The following is a 14,367-nucleotide window of genomic DNA, read 5'->3' as shown; positions in this document are numbered from 1 at the left end:
CATGCTTATTTACTTGAGTGGGAAAGAAAGAAGGAGTAAAAGTGTGGACACAGCAAGGCCTCCTGCCACTGCAAACACCACGTCCAGACACACGCGCACTTCGCATGCATGGCTTTACACGAACAGTGAGGAACCAAACCTAGGCCCCCAGGCTTTGCCAGCAAGCACCTTGAAGCACTGGGCATCTCTTCAGGCCTTCTTTGTCTAAGAGCCTTCGACTGTAACTCACCAAGTCAACGAAAAACTGAGGATCAGAATTACCTGATCAATGTTCTTACCAAAAATAACTCCTAGAGAGACCGATTGAGATGAGGGGGGGATATGATGGAGAATGGAATTTCAAAGGGGAAAGTGGGGGCGCGGAGAGGGTATTACCATGGGATACTTTTTATAATCATGGAAAATGTTAATAAAAATTGAGAAAAAAATTAAAAAAATAAACAAAAACCTCCTGAGGCATGGTTCAGTGGCCCATGCCTGTAATCCCAACAGTCAAGAGAGGCAGAGGCAGGAGGATTGCTGAGAGTTCAAGGCCACCTGGGGTATAGAGCAAGACCTTGACTCAAATATGAAAGAACAAACAAACAAAAACTTTGGTCCTCAAATATGTATAAACGGAACAGTTTCTTTCCATGGCTTCACTTCTTTACTTCAGGAGTGCCAGACCCATTCAGCTGGCCTAGAACCCTGAACAGGGCCTTGTGGGTATTGGTCACTTATCTTTGGGGAAGTAAATGGTAAAGAAAAACAAAAAATGCTCAAGACACCACTTGGAAACACTTAGTAATGCATCCTTGTCATCTAGCTTAGGTCTCAGTGAGGAACTTCAGGTAAGCCAAGCCCTCAGGCTGGGACAGACAAAGCAGGCCATGCAAGGGAAGCCTGTGGGCACCAGACAGGCCTCTCTGAGGAAGAGGCCTGAGCCGTGATCCAATGCGCATGTAAGAGCCAGGCCTGGAAAGATCTAGAACAGGAGATTAAAGGTAGATAGAACTGGTGGCATAGTGGGTCCTGCCAAGTGAGTTATTCAAGATACAGCTTCTGATTTTGTTTTGAATATGCAGTCAATGTGAGATGGAAATTGAGGTAAGGAGATTTGCAAGCTCTTACCCCAAATGTATGTCCTATACTGGATAGTCTTTTGTGCTGGTTATGTCCAACACTGTAGTTTGTTTTTTTTTAAATTGTTTCAAGACCATGATCTGTATTGCAGCTCCTATCCTATTTTGTAAATCATCTTGTGTTTCCTTTCTATCTAGAAAACACAGCTGCAGGCTTAACCATTTTTCTGTTTCTGTAAAACTTGCCTATCTTATACTCAAAGTCTCTGGTACTAGGCTGGGGCTCTGAGCTCTGAGACTAAAACAATAATGAGACTAGTCCAAGAGAAGGTATATAAGCTCGAAACCACCAAAAACCAGAGTTCAGGATTTGGAGGAGAGTCTCCTGGACCTACACTGGTGTGAAAATTAACTGATTCTCCACTCAGTCTCTGGTGCAGGTTCTGTGAAGCTCAGTTTCCCATCAAATCTACTGTGTGTTGCGGCACTTGCCATAGTCCCAGCACTGAGGAGATGGAGAGGTGGGAAGATTAGGAGTTCAAGACAGCCTCGGCCACATGGTGAGTTCAAGGTCAGTCTGGTCTACATAAACTATGTCACCGAAAAGGAAGAGGGTGAGGAGATGGCTCAGTGGAGGAAGCAACTGCCGCACAAGCTTGCGTAGCTGAGTGGACATCCTCAGACCCCAGGTAAAAGCCGGAACCATGGTGGGCTTCTATATCCCAGCATGCCAGTCCAGAGATGACAGCCACAGGCAAGGAAAGCTCCCAGAAGCTCATGGACCAGGTAGCTTGACATCACAGTTGTAATGAGAACAAGAGATCTTACCTCAAATGAGAGAAGGTGAGAACGAACCCTCACAAGTTGTCCTTCGACCTTCACAAGTGAGCTGTGGCATGCTCACATGCATTATATGCCCATGCACACCCATACGCACAATTACACACACACCCTAAAATAAGAAAAGAAGGCAACATGCACTACATGACAGGTGCTATGGGAAGTGTTCAGATAGATTGAACCATTTTGGAGGAGGGAGTCCCAATGCAGATCTGTTTTGTTATGTGGTGACCCATGGAAGGCAGGATGAGAAGATTTCTGGCACCAGGTAGATTTCTCCAGATGGAGGAAGGCATAAATGCAGAGGGTTGCAGGTGAGACTGAACTTGATTCACAGAGCTGGAACTCGGTAGGTCCCCAGCCCACTTTTAGAATCTTTACTTGGCCTTTTCTCATTATTTTTAAAAAATATTTTATTTTCATTTATTTATTTGACACACACACACACACACAGAGAATGGGTGCACCAGGGCATCTAGCCACTGCAAACGAACTCCAGATACATGTGCTACCTTGTGCATCTGACTTATGTGAGTCTTAAGGAATCAAACCTGGGTCCTTTGGCTTTGTTGGCAAGCGCCTTAATGGCTAAGCCATCCCTCCAGCCCTCATTAATTTTTTGAAAATTGTAGTATTTTATTATTTATTTATTTATTTGAGAGAAAGAGCCAGAGAGAGAGAGAGAGAGAGAATGGGCATGCTAGGGCCTCTAGCCATTGCAAATGAACTCCAGACACATGTGCCACCTTGTGTATCTTATATAGGTACTTATGTGGGAACTAAGGAATTGAATCTGGGTCCTTGGCTTTGCAGGCAAGCACCTTAACTGCTAGGCCATCTCTCTAGCACCATATATTTTTTTTAATTGTTTTTTAAACAAGGTCTTTTTTTGTTTTGTTTTGTTTTTTCTCAAGGTAAGGTCTTGCTCTAGCCCAGGCTGATCTGGAATTCACTATATAGTCTCAGTGTGGCCTCACACTCTCAACAAACTCCTACCTCTGTCTCCTGAGTGCTGGGATTAAAGGCATGAGTCACCATGCCCAGTTTAAACAAGGTCTTTTTATGCTATGTAGCCCAGTCTGGCTTTGAATGTGTCATTCTCCTGTTTAAGCCTCCAAGTGCTAGGATCATAGGCATGTACTACACACACACACATACACATACACATACCCCTACCTTATATATATATTGGTGATACACTTTCTTTAACTTAATATACCCAAAATACAATAATTTTGGTTTTTTTGTGGCTTTTCCAGGTAGAGTCTCACTGTAGTTCGGGCTGACCTGGAGTTCATTATGGAGTCTCAGGGTGGCCTTGAACTCACAGTGATCCTCTGGCCTCTGCCTCCCGAGTGCTGGGATTAAAGGCGTGCGCCACCATGCCTGGCTTCAAAATACAATAATTAAAAAATGAAGTCAATATGAAAATGTCAATCTGATGTTGGAAATTATTTTGCTTTAGACAAGGTCTTGTTATAGAGTCCAGGCTGGCCTTGAACTCATTGTGTAGCTTGGGCCGACCTTCAGCTTGCTGCGATTCTCCCATCTTCCCCTCCTAAGTGCTAGCATTCAGGTATGCACCACCATGCCTGGCTCCGTTTCCTTCGATGCCTTTTAGGCTGTTCCTCATCTGCATCTGTCCTTACCTTTGAGTTTTTTTCTTTAAAAAAAAAATAAGTTTATCTAGTTTATTTATTAGAAAGAGCGAGAGAAAGGCACAGAGAGAGAGAGAGAGAGAGAGGAATGGGGGGAGAGAATCGGTGTGTCAGGGTCTCTAGCCACTGTAAATGAACTCCAGATGCATGTGCCACCTTGTGCATCTGGCTTGCATGGGTACTGTGTTCTTAGGCTTCGCCAGCAAAAGCCTTGATCACTAAGCCATCTTTCCCTCCTTTTGTTTTGTTTTGTTTTGTTTTGTTTTGAGGTAGGGTCTTGCTATAACCCAGGCTGACCTGAAATACACTACATACCCTCAGATTGGCCTCGAACTCAGGGCAGTTGTCTTCACTCTGCCTCCTGAGTGCTGGGACTGAAGGTAAATGCCAGCACACTCAGTTTACCTTTGAATTTTTAAACTGTGAACTCCTTGTTTTGAGTTAGTTGTGAGTTCACATGCAATTGTAACAAATGGCACCAAGAAAGCCCATGGGCCTTACCCAGGCTCTTCCCACAGTAATATCTTGCAGATGGTTACTTTTGAATAAGGATATTTGAGCCTGACCTATAATCCTACCTACTCAGAATGCTGGGGAAGGAGGATCACAAGTTTGAGGCCAGCCTGGGTTACAGAGTAAGATTGAGGTCAGCCTGGGCAACTTAATGAGACCTTGCTTTCCGCCTCATTTGAAGCAGGGCCTCTCGTGTTTCATTGCTCACTGCTTCAAGTTCCAGGCTAGCTGATCTACTTGCTTCCCAGAAATTCTCTTGTCTCCTTTCTCACCACAGGCGATTATCACAGCTTCCAGCTTTTATGCAGGATCTGGGGATCCTCCTTCCCTTCTTTCCTTCTTCCCTCCTTCCCTCCTTTTCCTCCCTCTCTTCTTCTTTCTTCCTTTCCTTCCCTCAGTCCTTCCTTCCAGTGTCTTTCTTTCCTTTCCTTTCTCCTTTTTTTTTTTTTTTGAGGTAGGGTCTCACTCTAGCCCAGGCTGACCTAGAATTTACTATGGAGTCTCAGGGTGGCCTCGAACTCATGGTGATCCTCCTACCTCTGTATCCCGAGTGCTGGGATTAAAGGCATGCACCACCACCACCACGCCCGGCTCCTTTTCCTTTTTCTTTTTTTTTTTTCTTGAGACAGAGTTATATTATATAGCTCTGACTGGTCTGGAACTTTCTGGAAAGACCAGGCTGGCCTTGAAATTATGACAATCCTCCTGCCTATGCTTCCTCAGTGCTAGAATTATAGGTATGTGTCACCATACGCCATTAGAAAGCTTGTCTACCTTCCCTTTTCTCCCTCCTTCCCTTCCTTCCTTATTTTTTTAAAATGTGGTATGAATAATAACATTGCCTTACATGTTTATAAATCTCTAATGTTTTATTTTTATTTTAAATTTTTATTTATTTATTTATTTATTTATTTGAGAGTGACAGACACAGAGAGAAAGACAGATAGAGGGAGAGAGAGAGAATGGGCGCGCCAGGGCTTCCAGCCTCTGCAAACGAACTCCAGACGCGTGCGCCCCCTTGTGCATCTGGCTAACGTGGGACCTGGGGAACCGAGCCTCGAACCAAGGTTCTTAGGCTTCACAGGCAAGCGCTTAACTGCTAAGCCATCTCTCCAGCCCCCTTCCTTAATTTTTAAAAATATTTATTTATAAGCAGAGAAAGAGAGAGAGAGAGAGGTAGAGAGACAGACAGACAGACAGACAGACAGAGAGAAAGAAAGGGAGAGAATGGGCACACTAGAGCCTCTAACCACTGCAAACGAACGTCAGATGCATGTGCCACTTTGTGCATCTGGCTTTACATGGGTTCTGGGGAATCGAACCTAGGTTGTTAGACTTTGTAGGCAAGTGCCTTAACCGCTGAGCCATCTCTCTAGTAGATCCCTCTACCTTTTTTTTTTCTTTTGATTTTTCGAGGTAGGGTCTCACTCTAGCTCAGGTTGTCTTGGAATTCACTATGTAGTCTTAGTGTGGCCTTGAACTCATAGCACTTCTCCTACCTCTGTCTCCTGAGTGCTGGTATTAAAAGTGTGCATCGCCACACCTGGCTTCTCCAGCCCCCCTAATTTTTTTTTTTTTTTGAGACAGGGTCTCATTCTGAATTGCAAACTGCTGTAAACTTATTATGTAGACAAGACTGGCCTAGTACTCATGGCGATCTAACTACCTCACTCTCCTAAGCTTGAGCTTGCAAATGTGAACCACCGTGCTTGGCCAGAAAGCTTTCCTTCTAAGTCTTTTCTCAACTGTCTTCTGCCAAAGAGGATTCTCACGTCGCAGTGGCAAGTTTGGGGTAGAGCACTCTGCTACTTGTCAGCAGAAGGACAGATTAGCAAAGAGATTCTTTACTGCTGCGTATTCAGCATAAGGGGTGTACCCAGGAGAGCCCATGAGGCACCTGGAGACTTGCACAGTGGAAATCTGTTGCCACCCTTGGGCCTGAGGGAAGGAGTGACAGGGTGGCATCGTGGCGCTCAGTGAAAGCTGCCATCGAGGCTGAGAACGTGCCTGCTGGGAGCTATGGCTATAATAGAAGAATGCCAAGTCACAGCCAGCAGCAAGGCAGGAACCAACACTCTGACTTCCCCTCCCACAGCAGATCAAGGGAGGGGAGACCACATCTGCAGATGTCAGCCTCCTGGGCACAGAAGAGGTAGGCCATGGATCTGGAGAGACAAATGGAGGAGGTGCAAATATTCAATATTCGAATATTCAGTAGTGGAGGCAAAAACTCCTTTCCATGCTGGATGTGTTAGATATTTATAGTTTTGTAATTCAAGTTTAATATGTTCCTTACTTAGTCTAACTTTCAACAGCTCTTCAATTATTCAGACTTATGCTATAAGCACTTTAGCATTATGGACTCTGAAGCAAGAGTCCTTAGGGGAGGATCACATGATGCTTGAAGGGATATCAGACCCGGAACAGTGGGATGTGGGGCTTTCCAAGGAATTTTATTTATTTATTTTTTGGTTTTTCAAGGTAGGGTCTCACTGTGGCCCAGGCTGACCTGGAATTCACTGTGTAGTCTCAGGATAGGCTTGAACTCATGGCGATCCTCCTACCTCTGCCTCCCGAGTGCTGGGATTAAAGGCGTGTGCCACCATGCCTGGCTTCCTTTCCAAGGAATTTTAAGCCCATGGAAGTGTTGGGGATCTCCCCTAAAAGAAAACCAACAGAAAGTTGGGCAAAGTTACTGTCAGCAACCATAAGAAATTTCTGACTGGGGAGTCCTACCTCCTCTGTACCACTCGGTCTTCCTGGTTCCTACTGGTCTGAGGTGGAGGATGGGAGCATCTAACACCCACTTACTTCAGTTCTGTAGGATGTGCGTGAAGTGGTTAGGGAGAAGCTAGGGTTGACCTTAGTTCAGTGTTTTTATACGTGTACACCCCCTAGTGGGACTGCTGTGCAAACTCAAGTAAAATAGAGGCAGTAATAGTACCCATTTTATGGGTTGAAGATTATTTGAGAGAATAATGTAAGTAAAGAATTTAGGGGCTGGAAAAATGGCTTAGTGGCTAAGGCAATTGCCTGCAAAGCTAAAGAGCCCAGGGTTGATTCCCCAGGACCCACGTGAAGCAGATGCACAAGGTGGCACATGCATCTGGTGTTCGATTGCAATGGCTACAGGCCCTGTGTGCCCATTCTCTCTCTACTTGCCTCTCTCTCTTAAATAAATAAATAAATAATTTACATGAAAAGAATTTAGCAGTCCAGAACTAGAGAAACAGCTCGGCAGTTAAGTGCACTTTCTATGCAAGCATGAGGGTCTGAAGGGTCTGAGAGTGTCAGAGTTCAAATCTCCAGAGCCCACGTAAAACAGCTGGGTGCGGCCATGTGCGCCTGTTACCCCAGGCCTGCAGGGAGCAGAGACCTGAGAATGGAAACATACGAACTCCAGAATCTGTAAAAAAGAGACTCTGGCTCCAAAGAGGCCTATCAGGACACCTGATGGTTGACTCTGCCACCCACTGCAGGCGAGTGACCTCTGCTGCAGGCCAGCATATGGGGCTCTGCAAGGGCACATACACGTCTACACAGGACATACACATGCATGCACACGCATGTGCACACACATGCACACACACCAAAAAAGAATTTATCAGCCCAGTGCATGGTGAATGTTCAACAAATGTTAAGCTTATTATTCTTCTTATCGGTAGCTTCCCCCTTCATCTACTGACCAGAAAGAAGCTGTCTTCATATGTGAATAATATGATGTTTTGTGCCTGACATGTGTGAAATGAGCTTAGAAAAGAGACCATGGGCTGGAGAGATGGCTTAGCAGTTAAGCGCTTGCCTGTGAAGCCTAAGGATCCCGGTTCGAGGCTCGGTTCCCCAGGTCCCACGTTAGCCAGATGCACAAGGGGGCGCACGCGTCTGGAGTTCGTTTGCAGAGGCTGGAAGCCCTGGCGCGCCCATTCTCTCTCTCTCCCTCTATCTGTCTTTCTCTCTGTGTCTGTCGCTCTCAAATAAATAAAAAAAAAAAAAAAAAAAAAAAAGAGACCAGCATGGTCAACCTCACACCATGGCCCACAGCAGACATATTACAGAGATCTGAGGGAGACTGAGGGCCTGGACACCAAGGAGGGCAGACCCTGAAGGGAAGATGAGGTAAATGTCCCACAGAGCTTTGCTGTGGGTGGCCTGCTCTACTGTAGTCGTCTCTTGGTCCCTATCCTTCTATGGACTGGGTTGGGGACCTGATGGCTACTCCTCTTAAAGAATCTGGGGAAACCAGCCGGGCATGGTGGTGCACACCTTTAATCCCAGCACCTGGGAGGCAGAGGTAGGAGGATCACTGTGAGTTCGAGGCCACCCTGAGACTCTATAGTGATTTCTAGTCAACCTGGGCTACAGTGAGACCCTACCTCAAGAAAAAGAAAAAATTAAACAAACAAACAGAAAAGAATTTGGGGAAACCCACAACTGTGTTCCTGTAAAGACAGGCTCTGGGGCACCAGGAGTGGGATGACATTCATCTGCAGACAAGGTCTGTCTTCATACTATGCCATTTTACGAAGAGGCTGAGGTAGGGCTGGGAAGATGCCTACATAAGCCTAACAACATGAGTTCGATTCTCCAGTACCCACGCAAAGTTAGATCTACAAAGTGGCGCAGGCATCTGGAGTCTGTTCACAGCAGCTAGAGACCCTAGTGTGTCCATACTTCTCTCTCTCTCTCATCCCCTCTCTCTCCTTGCAAATAAATAAAATACTTTTTAAAAACGTATTTTTTTGAAATTTCAAACAACAATTTACATGAGAAGTTTAATTTTTATTTATTTATTTGAGAGAGAGAATGGACCTGCCAGGGCCTCTAGCCACTACAAATGAACTCCAGATGCATGCGCCACCATGTATATATGGTTTACGTGGGTTCTGGGTAACCAAATCTGGGTCCTTAGGCTTTACAGGCAAGTACCTTAACTGCTAAGCCATCTCTCCAGCCCTAATTAAATTATTATTATTATTATTACTATTATTATTATTTTTAAAGAAGAGGCTGTCGGGTGTAGTGGTGCACGTCTTTAATCCCAGCACTCGGGAGGCAGAGATATGAGGATCACCATGAGTTCAAGGACACCCTGAGACTACTTAGTGAATACTAGGTCAGTCTGGGCTAGAGTGAGACCCTACCTTGAAAATAAAAAGAAGAAGCAGAAGCAACAGTAGCAGTAGCAGAGGTTGAGGTAGAAGGACTGCTATGAGCTTGAGACCAGCCTAGACTATGTGGTGAGTAGTATCAAGTCAGTCAGAACTAAATGTTTCAAAAAATAAAACTAAACTAAAGACAAAAGGCTTTCTCCAATTGACAGAAAGCATCTTTCTTCAGCTCTGCCTGCTTCTTTTTTTTTTTTTTAATTTTTATTTATTTATTTGAGAGCGACAGACACAGAGAGAAAGACAGATAGAGGGAGAGAGAAAGAATGGGCGCGCCAGGGCTTCCAGCCTCTGCAAACGAACTCCAGACGCGTGCGCCCCCTTGTGCATCTATCTGGCTAACGTGGGACCTGGGGAACCGAGCCTCGAACCGGAGTCCACAGGCTTCACAGGCGAGCGCTTAACCGCTAAGCCATCTCTCCAGCCCTCTGCTTGCTTCTTGAGAATTACTGCAGCTATGGGAAGCTGCCTGAATCCCAAGTGCCCAGATCTCTGTTCTCTATACATGTCCACCCCCTAGCGGGGCTGCTGTGCAAGCTCACAGTGAGGATGAGGAGAGGGAGTAGTCCACAGCAGGCATGGCCTAAGGCCTCCTTCTCTTCCCCACTAATTGAGATCTAAACTTTTAGTCCTGATCTAGCCCAGTAAAACTTGATTAGCTAGGTTGGCATTCCAAACCCAGGGCTCAAAGGAAACAGTACAATGCCACCTGCTAAGAAAAAAAAGAAAGACAATGAACTTACTGCCATACAGATCCCAACTAGTCACAGGTAGTCCATTCTCCTCGAGGTCATGCTAGTGATTATTGACGGAGCCCTTCTCAAGTGCCAGACATTGGCTTACACATTTTTTTTTTTTGAGGGAAGCCCAACAGACTGGCTTTTTTTTCAAATTTTTATCAACAACTTCCATGACTATAAAAAATATCCCATGGTAATACCCTCCCCCCCCCACTTTCCCTTTTGAAATTCCATTCTCCATCATATCCCCTCCCCATCTCAATCAGTCTCTCTTTTATTTTGATGTCATGATCTTTTCCTCCTCTTATGGTCTTGTGTAGGTAGTGTCAGGCACTGTGAGGTCATGGATATCCAGGCCATTTTGTGTCTGGAGGAGCACATTGTAAGGAGTCCTACCCTTCCTTTGACTCTTACATTCTTTCCACCACCTCTTCCGCATTAGACCCTGTGCCTTGGAAGGTGTGATAGAGATATTACAGTACTGAGCACTCCGGTGACTTCTTTCCAGCACCATGATGCCTTCTGAGTCATCCCAAGGTCACTGCCATCTGAAAAGAGAAGATTCTCTACCAAAAGTGAGAGTAGCATTAATATAAGGGTATGAACATTAAAAGAAGTGCTTACTGGGCTGTTTGATAAGCATAGTATATATGTTTAGCCAGATAGCAGCAGATGTTACCCCCTTAGGGCTCATGACTACCTCTGTTGTAAGCTTTCATTATCAGGGATGTTTTCCCTCCCATGGAGCAGACCTCCAGTCCAATTAGAGGGCAGTTGGCTTCCACCATGACAGACATGCCAGTATTGAACCTGTTGTCTCATTTGGCCTGACTGGCAAAATATAAGGCTTGCAGTGTCCACTGTTGAGTATCTTCACTGGAGATTTCTCTCTCTCCCATTGAACTGCAAGCATTATGGCTTCTTCTAGCTTTCTGTCAGGTGGTCTACATGGAGGAGGTTATCAGCTCAGTTCCAGCGGGATTTCTCAGTGGCCTTGCAGCCCAAGTATGTGGAGTCTTCATCAATAGGGTCTTACCATCTATTCCTGGTGGGAAACCAAGGGCCTCAGCAATGGCCTGTAACGTTTTGGGGGCACCAGGGACCTCCCTGGCCAACAACTCACTGGAAGCTACCCCATCCCTGGCACTGAAAATTTTCTAGCAACAATCTATGGCTCCTGAGTGTTCCATTGTCCAAAAAAGTAGGATTCCATATGATTTATTTATATCCTCTTAGATTTTGATTAGCCCTCCCTCCACCTTTCCTTTACACAATCTTTTCCTCTAACCTCACTTTGGGCCTTTTAATATATATATATTGAATATATATATACACACACACAATACCATCCTATTAAGTAGCCCCCTCCCTTCCTTTCTCTTCCCTTTATATTTCTTTTCTAGTTTACTGGCCTTTGTTACTGAGTTTTCTTCCTACTCACATGGAAGTCCAATCACTTGTAGCTAGGATCCACATATGAGAGGGCAACCCAACAGACTGGCCTTTTTTTTTTTTTTTATGAGGGGGGGATTGGCATACCAGGGCCTCCAACCATTGCAATCAAACTCAGATGTGTGTGACCCCTTGTGCACATGTGCAGCTTTGTGCGCTTAAGTCACTGTGCATCTGGCTTCCATGGGACTAGGAGAGTTGAACCTGAGTCCTTAGGCTTCATAAGCAAGTGCCTTAACTGCTAAGGCAGCTCTCTAGCCCCTGCCTTACATACATTTATTAGTTATGATTATGAGTATCTGATTCCCTCCTCATAAGTGGCTCTCTTAACCCTTTTCTTTTTTTAATATTTTTATTTATTTGCAAGGAAAGAGAGAGAAAGCAAGAGAGAAAAAGCATGCACACGCACGCAAGAGAGAGAGAGAGAATGAGAATGGTCATGCTGGAGCTGCTTGCCACCGCAAACAAATTCCAGGTCATGTGTCATGTTTGCGCATATGGATTTATGTAGATATTGAGGAACTGAACCTAGGCCATTAAACTTTGCAGGCAAGTGTCTTAACCACTGAGCCATATCCCTAGCCCCCCTTCTCTTTTCTTGTAAGGACACTGGTCCTCGACCAAAATTCGCGGCAGGAGGCCCTGTGTACAGCCCTCAGGAGCTCATCAGTTGGGTTTGCCATCCTGACTCTGCAGTTAGCCAGCTGTGTGATTATGGCCTAAAGTTGCTCTATATTCTCATTTGAAAAATGGGATGATGACAATTTCTCCCTTTGACTGTGAGGATCAGTGATTTAATGTGTGCCAAGTGCCTAACACAGAGGCCTCAGTAAATGTGTTAGGATTAAATAAAGAGCTCATGTCTCAGCTAGTGACTGATGGAAGATGGAAGTGCCTGTGGGTTGTCACGGTTCATGGGTTGACCTCCTTTGTAGTGCTGCCTCCCTACAGGTCACCAGCTGCCACTCTATCTCTCTCACAAGTCCTAGGTTCTCAGAATTCCAAGCTCTCTCTAATGTCTCCTCAGAAGGGCTACAGATCTTTGGAATAGTCATGAGAGGCAGAGAAGGTTCTGGGAGTGCTGGCAGGAGAGGGTCATGTCTGGCCTTTCATGTGAGAGGAAAGCTCTAAGTCTCCTGCCCCGACCACTGCTTGGCAGAAAGAATGGTCTCCTGCCTATGCTTCTGGGTGCCTTGTTGATCCTCGTAAGAGCTGTGCTCCAGAAACTTAAATATCCTCAATACAGCACATGATATGACTGCTGGAGACCCGAGGGAGACAGAGAGGAAGTGTGGCTAGGTCCTAAGTGTGGGAACGGTAGTCACAGAGGCCACCAGACAAGATTCCCTGGAGGTATGCAACTCCAGTCCCAAAGATGGAAGGGTTCTGAGTGAGGGAAGGGCATCCAGGCAGAGAACACAGTGTAAGCAGAGAAACTAGAAACAGCATCTGAGAAGGGATCAAGTTGGAAGCAAGAAGCAGCAAAAGGTGAGGCTACAGAGATCAATGGTGGTCTGAGTCTGGACATGTAAACACCATTAGTTGAAGAACTTGGGCATTGGTTGAAAGTAGAAAACCAATGAAGACTTGTAAAGAGGAAAGATGATGATGGTAAGATTTTGGCATCTGCAAAATGGGGTACAATAGTCTGCCTCATAGGGTTATGATGGGAATAAGAAAAATGGCCCATGAAAAGTACTCAGTATGGGCCAGGTGTGGTGACACACGCCTTTAATCCCAGCACTCGGGAGGCAGAGGTAGGAGCATCGCCGTGAGTTTGAGGCCACCCTGAGACTACAGAGTGAATTCCAGGTCAACCTAGGCTAGAGTGAGACCCTTCTTTGAAAGAAAAAAAAAAAGCATTTAGTATGGCTTGTTAAAAATGCTCAATACATGCTAGTAATGCTTTTCTGATTTTTGTAATGTCCTGCAAGGAAAAGCAATTGTGAAGTCACAGATCACCAAGGAAGTGCATAACAGGTGTGGGGCTTGCTGTATAGAATCCAAGACCAGCCTTCCATGGAAACCCAACAGGTGTGGTCTTTCTGATTGATAAGAGTAAAACCCAAGCTCCCTGGTGTGGCCTTTCTGTCTCTCATATTGGTTTCTAGCCTGACCCTTTGCCCTTGCTGGTCCCTTTCTCTGGAATGCCTGCCTTTTAGTAGTTGCCAGTTTCATATCACAAGGCTCTTCCTACTTCATCTGTTCTGATAGGCCTTCCAAGAGCCCCAGCACATCAGCCTTATGATCAGATAAAATGGTCTTGTCATGATAATGTCTATAGAATGGAAGATCCATATGAAGACAGAGTATGTCTTTCTTACTGCTCACCAATATATCCTTTATGGGAACAAGGCAATCTCAGTAAATGTTTGCCAGAAAAAAAAAAAGGAAGAGCCCTGTGGTGGTTTGAGTCAGATGTCCCCCATAAACTTAGGTGTTCTGAATGCTAGGTTCCCAGCTGATGGATATTTGGGATTAGTGCCTCCTGGAGGGAGTGTATTGTTGGGGGCGGGCTTGAGTGTTATAGCCAGTTTCCCTTTGCCAGCGTTTCGCACTCTTCTGTTGCTATTGTCCACCTTATGTTGGCCAGGGGGTGATGTCCACCCTCTGCTCATGCCATCATTTTCCCCTGCCATCGTGGAGCTTCCCCTTAACCCTGTAAGCCAAAATAAACCTCTTTTTTTCCCAGAAGCTGCTCTTGGTTGGGTGATTTCTACCAGCAATGCGAACCGGACTGCAACAAGCCCCAATTGCCTACAGGAGATTTACTCCTCTTGAGCTGTTTATGGAAGAGGTGACTTACTAAGCTACGACCAGCAATGAGCACAGTGCAAGGAAATCATTCACAGGCTAGACTATTTAAATGTGAGTTAAAGCACTTTTTCTTTTGAGAGGATTGGTATACTTGTATACTTAGTGCAGGTTACTACTGTTT

This window comes from Jaculus jaculus, chromosome 1, assembly GCF_020740685.1.
Source record: "Jaculus jaculus isolate mJacJac1 chromosome 1, mJacJac1.mat.Y.cur, whole genome shotgun sequence".
Taxonomy (NCBI): Eukaryota; Metazoa; Chordata; class Mammalia; order Rodentia; family Dipodidae; genus Jaculus; species Jaculus jaculus.
This window is presented reverse-complemented; position numbering follows the sequence as displayed.